The 10410-nt window shown below is 37.0% G+C and overlaps 1 non-coding gene across 1 annotated transcript; it reads right to left on the reverse strand.

The window, feature by feature from the left end:
• Positions 1-3038: 3038 nt before the first annotated feature.
• LOC143689225 (U6 spliceosomal RNA) lies at positions 3039-3142 on the reverse strand. Its single transcript, XR_013178683.1, has one exon. It is a non-coding gene; the product is annotated as a U6 spliceosomal RNA (small nuclear RNA).
• Positions 3143-10410: the final 7268 nt, after the last annotated feature.

Raw genomic sequence — 10410 nt, forward strand, 5'->3', positions numbered from 1 at the left:
TTGTTTTATTTCTTTTTCTGTTGTCTTTTTATTTCTTTTTCTAAATCGATGCAAATGTTCTAAGAAATGATGAATATGCAACTATGTGATGATATTAAGAATTACTGATTGTATATGTAGAATGGAATGATATCTTAATGTTTTACTTGTTAATTTTTTTTAATTAATAAAAAAAGTTTAAAAAAATTACCTTACTTTGTAAAAACTACTGAGTTGTTGGAACTCAGATACAGCAAGGCAGAGAGAGTCATACAACTGTAAACATATGTAGGAAAGAGTGTGAGCCAGAAGGGAGGTGATGCATGCTACAGAAGGCAGGAGGGGCCGGCAGTGTGGAAGCAATGGATAGGACGTGTGTGTGTGTGTGTGTGTGTGTGTGTGTGAGAAAGTTCATATATGAGAACAGTCAAATCTGGTTCTTACATTTGCACATAGAACTCCAACATCCAGGCTATCAATTATTCAGCAAGAGACTTACATGTAAGAAAATATATGAGAGCAAAGCTTAAAAATAAGTTCAGATATTTAAGTGCTCATAAGATTTATCTCACCTGTTCCTGTTCTAAGCAAGTTACTGGAGGATGCACTTCAGCAAAATGAAGGAAGGAGAAATAAAAGAAGCATAATGTTGAAAGATGATGTAGGGTCTGTACAACAGTGAGAAGGGTGAAAAGATGTTCTGGATGTCTCTTCTCTTTTTAATAAATAAGAATGGACAATTGCATACTAAGGTATTGATTTGTCATTGTTACAAATGATTTTTCTCAGTGTGATAAGGACAATTAATTTGCTCACTATTTTGTTGGGTAATAAAAGTTGAAATTTACATTTAGTTGTATATATTAATCTTTTTTATGCCTTCTTCTATAACATTTCTACACAGAATAATTTACTTTTATAGACTTTAGTCAAATATTCACCTATATTTTGTTTCTCTTTTTAAATTAAATTAACCATTTAACTTTCTACATGTTATTTTGGTGTGTAATTATTATTCAATTTCCAAACTTCTGGGGATTTCCATGCTTCCTATTTGTCATTGCTTTGTAGCTTAATTCATTAAAGATCAGAAAATAGCTCCAAAAAAGTGAACCATCTACTTAATCCAATTAAGAATTTACTTAATTCTTTTCCAGTCTGGCAAGCTATGTGATCATTGAGGCTAGTATCTCTTCCATAGGGTCTCTCCACATTTTGAGTATGGTGATCACAGGGTTCCAAGAGAAGATGTTCCAAAGAAGTGGAAGTTGCCAGTTTTTAAGGAGTTGGCCTGCAAACTGGGCTAACGTCATGCTCACAATAATCTACTAGACATAGTAGTCACAGGTCCCACCCAGATTCCGAGTGAGAGGAGTATCATTGTAGCTGGCTTCTCACTGGTTCCATCAAAGACAGGACAACATACAAATGGATAGTTACTACATGGATAGGACAGGGTTTAAGGAAGGAGCAGATGCTGACAGTTACACATGGTATGGTTGAGAGCTTGTATTTTAATTTGAAAATGTCACCTAAGAATCAATGAAGTGTTAGTAGGTACATTTGCAATGTTCTGAAGGGAGTATATTTGAAACTTTGAATACAACAGAGATTTGTACAAAAGCCTGTCCATTTAGTTTTACTTGAAAATCTGAAATCTAGGTTGCCATTAAATTTTTCCCTAGGTGATTTTCCAGAATACCATTTTAACAGATCCATGATGGTAGAAAGAATATATGGTGCTTGATTTGAACAGGGTGACTCCTCAAATTCAGTACTCCTGAATTATCTTCCAGCAAATACTCTCTATACTCTCAAGGTAATTTGAGCAGACTTTCAAATGAGAGCTAAGAAAGACCTGTTTTTTGGTACAGCCATAAAAGCCAACTCTTTTGGGTGTAAAAGGTTGACTTATAATGGTTTGCAAAAGAAGTGTCAATGTACTCAGTATACAGACTACATTTCCTTATGGATTTATCTTTGAAAGCTATATAAGAAAAGTTTCTAAAGTCACAACCAAATAGACATTGTGAACAGGGAAAGTCTGAGGATTAGCTAAAATGCTGACTCACAGCACTCAGTCTTTCCCATAGACACATCAATATGATGTTTATGAAATCAGCTGTGGAAGAAAACATCTATTCTAGTTTGCAAGTTGCTGGAATGCGATATTCCAGAAATGGAACAGCTTTTAAAAAGGGGAGTTTATTAAGTTGCAAGTTTATGGTTCTAAGGCTGTGAAAATGTCCAGATTAAAGCAAGGCTATAGAAATGTCCAATCTAAGGCATCCAGGGAAAGATACGTTGGTTCAAGAAGGCCGACGATGTTCTAGGTTTCTCTCTCGGCTGGAAGGGCACATGGCAAGATCTTTTAGCTTTCCCTTTAATGGCTTCCCCAGGGCTTTGTCCATTCTGTTGACTCTTTTGGTTCTAGTGGCTCTCATGGCTCTAAAGCTTCTTCCAAAATGGTTCCCTCTTAAAGGTCTCCAGTAAGCACCATGGAAACCATCTAATCAAAAGTTACCACCCACAATTGGGTAGGTCAAATCTTCATGGAGACAATAAAAAAAGACACCTCTCAGCAATATTGAATGAGGATTAAAGAACATGGTTTTTCTGGGGTACACAATAGATTCAAACCAGTATAACATCATTTGAGTCATTTTTGACAGCTGAAACTGATTGCTCATAAGCAACTACAACTGGTTGGCTCCAGCTCCTTACCACCCAGCAGCTCACATATTCTAGGTGTTCAGCTTGGCACCTGGGAGATAGCTCTGTGAGTTCACCTTACTTCTGAGATGGGGCAAATGACTTGAAATGAACCCTGATTTCAGACCTAGAAGATCTTGGTACTAGTCATCTAATTCAGTGCCTTTCCAATTTTAATGTGTGTCTAAATCATTCAGAAATCTTGGTAAAATCAGATTCTAATTTAGTAGCTCTAGGATGGGAACAGAGATTCTTTATTTCCAATAAGCTCTCCAGTGCTGCTGGTGCTGCCAGTCTATGGAGCATCCTTTAAGTAGCAGGATTCTATTCAACAGGTCCTTTTATTTTTTAGTATGGAACGCTTCATGAATTTATGTGTCATCCTTGTGCAGAGGCCATGTTAATCTCTGTATTATTCCAATTTTCATATATGTGCTGCTGAAGTGAGCATTCAACATGTCCTTTTAATAAACTGTCATAGTTGTAAATAAACTTGAGACTGAAGAAGTATTTTACCATTCCATGTGCCTTATGAACTAACATGGAAAGCCTCATCACAGAAAATGAAAAAATCATAGGTAAAATCATATTTTTAAAGTTAATAGAAACTTTACAAATTGTTTTATAGATTAACTGAAATTAAGAGAGATGTCCCAGCTACAGGGACAAGGCATGGCTATGCCATGCATTTGTTTTTTAAACAAGTCACTAATGGTTTTTAGTCTGAATACCTTGAGAAGTCATTTCCAAATTTTATGAGATGGGACAGAAGGACAGATGGCATCCATGACAGTTTTCCATGGAGCTGATCATAAACGAAGTTGCAAAGATATAGAAGCATTACAGTGAAATGTTTAGAACCTTGAGGCACATTTCACCTTGATTATAAGGTGCTTAGATATGTCATCTCTCTGATAAAGATCTCACTTCAGAAAGATCTCACAAACCCACTTTCTTGTTTTGGCAAGCCACCCATACTATTCTCTATTAGAGAAGGGAATTTAACCTGAGGTAACAAGTCTCCACCCTACCCATGCTTAGCTTTCAGATTTTTCTCACACACAATTTTTATGGTGGTTTGAGTATAATATAGCCTTAAGCTAACTACCACTTTACCCCTTAATTAGATGGTGTTTCAGTTTGCTAAAGCTGCCAGAATGCAATATACCAGAAATGTGTTGGCTTTTTCAAAGGAGATTTATTAGGTTACAAAGGCACAGTTCTAAGCCAATGAAAATGCATGAATTAAGGGATCAAGAGAGAGATACCTTCTTTAAGGGAAGGTTGCTGGCATCCCAGGTTACTCGGTCACATGGGAAGGCACATGGTGACATTTGCTGGCCCTTCTCTCCCAGCTGTCTCTAAAATGTCTCCGGGAATTTCTTTCTCTCTTAGCTTTCCCCAGGGGATTTTCTTTCTCTCTCTAAACATCTCTGGGCTCTCTCAGCTTTTACTGTCTTTTAATCCTCTCAGCAAGGACTTCAGTAAAGAGAATTAAGACCCATCTTGAATGGGGTGGGTCATATACCCATGGAGACAACTTAATCAAAAAGGTCCCACCCACAATAGGTCTGCACCCACAAGAATGGATTAGAAGAATATTAGAAGAACAGTTCCAAACTTGCACAGATGGGAAATTGACTTGCACATAAGAGAAGATAGTGTGGGATGTTGCATTAAAAGAGATATGGAACACACACACGCACATATAACTTTTCTTTAAGAAGACTGTGGAATCTGAATTAGATCTCAAAACATCAAGAGGAGAGTAACTAGAAGACTCTTCAAGACTGAATTAGGGGAGAAAGGTTTATTTGAGGGAGTTACAAGAGGGTCAGTCATTTGATTATGTTTATGTTTTTCACAGAGAGGGCCTTAGGAAATAAACAAGTAGCTATTTAAGTGTATCTAGAATTTTTCTCGGCTTTGTTTGTAAAGGATCTGGTTTTAGGACTGTGATTTCAAGGTGAGGAGAGGAAATTTGCTTCTAAATACCTTATTTATTATTATTAATATTTGAAATAATTTTATCAGATGGAAAAACCCTTCATCCAAAATTAAGAAGGAAGTTCCAAATGCAACAACATTGTTATAGTTGACTTATTTTACCTTAAAGATTCCATTTAACTAAGTGTTTCCTAATTTACTGAGGAGTGCCATGTGTTCTCTAACGTGTTAGGTACCATGGATTTAGAGGTGTCCTCTTACCCTGGGTTCTCCAGAAGGCAGAGCTCCAGGCAAGGATATAAGCATTGACATTTAATTCAAGGGAAGGGTTCAAGCTCAAACGATAAGGATAAAGAAATAAAGAAAGGCAGCAATAAAAGATGAGAAACGATTGAATGAGTTACTCAGCTGGTCATTTCTTTACTATGAGCCTCAAAGACAAGCCAGAGAATGCTTGACAAGAATATTTTCTCAGCACATAAAACATGCTCTAAAGGGGCTACATAGAGGATTCCATCTTGGAATAGCCCACATAAGGGAGAGGAGAGGAGGAATTTATCTGTCTGGCTTCGTCTCATATACTGATTCTTTGCTAAAGGTTTACTATGTGGAGTTCTGATTCTCTGTTTTGATTGTCTCTATAAAGCAGATTGAAAAGGTCAACAAAATTGACAAGCCTTTAACTAGACTGACAAGAAAAAAAGAGAGAAGAAGCAAATAACAAAAATCAGAAATGAAAAGGGGAACATTACTACTGACTTTGAGGATAAAAAGAACTATAAGCAGATACTTTAAACAACCGTATGCTGATACAATAGAAAACCTAGATGAAATGGGAAAATTCTTAGAAACACAAACTACCTATATTGACTCAAGAAGAAATAGAAGATCTCAACAAACCAATTATTAATAAAGAGATTGAACCAGTAATCAGAAACCTCCCAACAAAGAAAGCTCAGGACAGATGATTTCACAGGGGAATTCTATCAAATATTCCAAGAAGACTTAACTCCAAATCTGCTCAAACTCTTCTAAAAATCGAAGGGGAGGGAATACTCCCTAACTCTTTCTATGATGCTAGCATCACCCTTAAACCAAAGCTAAAGATAGCACAGGAAAAAAAATCTACAAACCAATATCCTCTTATGAATATAGATGCAAAAATCCTCAACAAATTCTAGAAAACTGCATCCAACAGCATATTAAAAGAATTGTACACCATGGATCAAGTGGGATTTATCCCTGGTATGCAAGGTGGGCTCAACATAAGAAAATCAATTAATAAAATACACTGCATTAACAGAATAGAGGGGGAAAAGCCTCATGATCAACAGAATAGAGGGTTGACATAAACTAGGAATAGACATAAACTTCCTCAACATGATAAAGGGCATATAGGAAAAGCCCACAGCTAACATTCTACTTAATGGTGAAAGACTGAACGCTTTCCCTGTAAGATCAGGAACAAGACAAGGATACCCACTGTCACCACCGTTATTTGACATTGCACTGAAAGCTCTTGCCAGAGCAATTAGACAAAAACAAGCAAACAAACAATGAATAAAAGGCATCCAATTGGAAAGTGTTCTAGTTTGCTAGCTGCCGGAATGCAACACACTAGAGATGGATTGGCTTTTAATAAAAGGGAATTTATTTTGTTATTTCTTCAGAGGAAAGGCAGCTAACTTTCAACTGAGGTTCTTTCTTACATGGGAAGGCACAGGGTGATCTCTGCTGGCCTCTTCAGGCCTCTGGATTCCAACAACTTTCCCCAGGGTGATTTCTTTCTGCATCTCCAAAGGCCTGGGCTGAACTCCGAGTGCTGAGATGAAGTATGCTGAGCTGCTCTGGCTGTGCTATGTTGAGCTCTCTCATTTAAACACCAGCCAATAAAATCAAACATCATTCATTGCAGCAGGCATGCCTCTTAGCCAACTGTAGATGTAATCAGGAACAGATGAAGTTCACATGCCATTGGCTCATGTCCACAGCAATAGAACTAGACACCTTCACCAGGCCAAGTTGACACCTGAACCTAACTACCACAGAAAGGAAGTAAAATTTTCCCTATTTGAAGATGATATGATCCTATAAACAGAAAATTCTGAAATATCCACAATAAAGCTCCTAAAACTAAAAAGTGAATTTAGCAAAGTGGCAGAGTACAAGACCAGCACACCAAAATCAGTAGTGTTTCAATAAACAAGCAATGAACATCAAGAGAAAAATTCCATTCATGATAGCAACTAGAAAAAAATCAAATAGCTCAGAAAAAAATCTATCCAAGAATGTTAATGATTTGTACACAGAAAATGGTAGAATATTGCTCAAAGAAATTAAGAAGCCATAAATAAATGGAAGGATATTCCATGTCCATGAATTGGAAGTCTAAATATCATTAAGATGTCAATACTACCCAAAGCAATTTATAGATTCAACATAATCCAAATAAAAATTCCAACAACTTTTTCTGCAGAAATGGAGAAACCAATTGTTTCATTTTGTTAATGCTGCCAGAATGCAATATACCAGAAATGGTTGGCCATTTTTTTTTTTTTGCATAGGCAGGCACTGGGAATTGAACCCAGGTCTCTGGCCTGGCATGTGAAAACTCTGCCTGCTGAGCCACCGTGGCCCACCCCTGGATCGCCTTTTACAAAGGGTATTTATTACATTACAAATGTACAGTTCTAAAACTGTGAAAATGTCCAAATTAAGGCATTCAGAGAAAGATATCTTGACTTTGAAGAAAGTCTGCCAGCATCTGGAACACCTCTGTCAGCTGGGAAGGCATGTGACTGGTATCTGCTAGTCCTTATTCTTGGTCCACTGCTTTCAGCTTCTGATTCCAGTGACTTTTTCTTTAAATGTCTGTGGATCCTCACTTAGTTTCTCTGGGGCAAACTCTGGATTAGCATTTGCAAACATCTGTGAGTTGGTTTGTACTCTCTACTCTCTGTGTCAGCTCTGAGCTCTCTCATGTTTTCTGCCTTTTTATTTATAGAGGACCCCAGTAAAAGGATTAAGACCCACCGTCAATGAGCAGGGTCATATCTTCATGGAAACAACCTAATCAAATGGTACCACCCACAACTGGGTGGGTCACATCTCCATGGAAACCACCTAATTAAGGTTGGATTAAAAGAACGTGGCTCTTCTGAAGGTACATAATAGTTTCAAACCAGCACACCAATCATAAAATTTATAGGGAAGAGCAAGAGGCCCTGAGCATTCAAAGCCATAAGAATGAAGTTGAAGAATATACACTTCCAGAAATTAAAACTTATTACAAAGCCACCATCATCAAAACAGCACAGTACTGACACAAGGATATTTATAAAAACCCAAATAACTTAATAGAGAGCTCAGAAATCAACTTTCATATTAATGGCCAACTGATTATTGGCTATGTGACAAATACTATTCAATTGGGAAAGAACAGTCTTTTCAACAAATGGTGCTGGGAAAACTGGATATCCATATGCAAAAGAATGGAAGAGGAACCCCCTACCTCACACTATGTATGAAAACCAACTCAAAATGGATAAAAGACCTAAATATAAGAGCTAGAACTATCAGCCCCCTTGAAGAAAATCTAGGGAAGCACCTTTAGGACTTTGTGTTAGGCAATGGTTTTTCAGAGTTTGCATCCAAATACAAGCAATAAAATAACATTTAAAAAATAGATAAATAGGACCTGTCATCAAAATAAAAAAAAATTTGTCCTAAAGGGTGTTATCATGAAAGTAAAAAGGACAATCTACACAATGGGAGAAAATATTTGGAAACTACATATCTGATAAAGGTATAATAACCAGTACACATCTTTCTAAAGAAGATACACAAATGGCCAAAAGCATATGAAGAGATGTTCAACATCATCAGCCATGAGGGAAGTGCAAATCAAAACCATATTGGGATACCATTTTAGTGACTGCTATTAAAAAAAGAAAATTAGAAAAAAAAGTTGGAGAGGATGCAGAGAAATAGGCACATTCATTCATTGCTGGTGATAAGGTAAAATGGTGCAGTTTGGCACTGCATTAAAAAGCTAAGTATAGAACTACCATATGACCCAGCAATCCCACTGCTAGGTATTTACCCAAAAGAATTGAAAGCAGGGGCTCAAATATCAAACAGATATTTTCACACAGATGTTCATAGCAGCATTATTCACAATTGCCAGAAGATGGAAGCAACCTGTGTCCATTAACTTTATGAATGAATAAATAAAATGTGTACATACAGTGGAATATTATTCAGCCATAAAAAGGAATGAAGTCCTGCTATATGTGACAATATGGGTGAAACTTGAAGACAACATGTTGAGTGAAAAGACACAAAAGGACAATTATTGTGTGATCTCACTTATTTGAAACTATTAGAAGGAGCAAACTCATAGTCAGAATCTAGAACATAGGCTATCAGGGGATGGGGTATGCATAGGGAATGGGAAGTTCAGGCTTCAAATGTACAAGCTTACTATTAGGGATTATGGGAACATTTTGGTAATGGATGGTGGTGATGGTAGCACAATATTGTGAATGCAATTAGCAGCACTGAAATGTTTGATTGTATATATGGTAACAAAAAAAAATCTATGGAACTACACTACACAGACAGTGAACCCTAACTTAAACCATGACCTTCAGTTAATAATACAATTATAAAAATGTGCTATCATCAGTTATAGCAAATGTTCCATGCCAAAGCAGGGTGTAGGTAATGGGTTGGTATATGGGGATCTTATGCTCTAATCATGACTGTTCTATAAACCCACAACTTCTCTAAGAGGAAAAAAAAGTTATTGCAGTATTGCAGCAGATTCAGGTGACATGGAGTTCTGGATAACCTGATATGCTTTTTATTGTGCTTTTCAGACTTATTCAAGCCTTTGCTCAAATGCATTTCTTCAGTGGCATGAGGGTTTGCTGCTGTGTACACTCAAATGTAGGACTTGATGGATCAGATAACACCTAGGTTGTGAATGACAGCTCGGGTCATGGACTTATTTAATATTCCATGGTTAGGTGTTCAGTGTCTCCTAAAGTACTCTTGAGCATGCTTGTCGGATGGAGAGTTGTTTTCTACTGCACTGGGTATTACTCTAGAACTCTAAGTAGGTCTGCACCATGATTTTGTTATTGGGACTTTCTAGGGACTTATTATAACATCCTTATCTACCCACAGGTACCTCCGTCACTATCAGATCTATTAGAGTATATTGTTCGAGAGGCAGAGCAGCCTTCAAACTAGCAACTTCCCATGTTACCCAATAATGTGGTCACATAATTTTCTCAAGGGCAGCACCTGTTGTTTTTATAATTTAAAGAAACCCATCAATGGTGTTCTTCTTTCTTAGTGGTAGGAGGTACAGGTGTATAGCAATTAATTCTTTGGAAGACATTATTGACATATGGCTTACATGTATCTTACTAATATGTCTAGAGCACTTGACAATGCCTGCTCTTTGGATCCAATGGTGTAAGACTCTGCTGCAGGCCGATTTATAGTGGACCAGCTTGAGATCCTAAAATCATTTGACCATGACTATATGTTATATTGGAATATTTATTAATCTCTAATTAGATAGAGATGGAGGGTATATATGTAACATAATGTATACTTTTTTTTTAACCTGTGATTTGAGATGGTTTCCCTATCATAAGGATGGAGTGATTTTGTTCTTGTCCCCAACTCTGAAGTTGGGGTTATGGATGTACTCTTTAGGGGGAAGTTTACCATATTGTGGAGGCCACACCACTTTGGTCA

Source organism: Tamandua tetradactyla, chromosome 6 (genome assembly GCF_023851605.1).
Source record: "Tamandua tetradactyla isolate mTamTet1 chromosome 6, mTamTet1.pri, whole genome shotgun sequence".
In the NCBI taxonomy this organism is placed as follows: domain Eukaryota; kingdom Metazoa; phylum Chordata; class Mammalia; order Pilosa; family Myrmecophagidae; genus Tamandua; species Tamandua tetradactyla.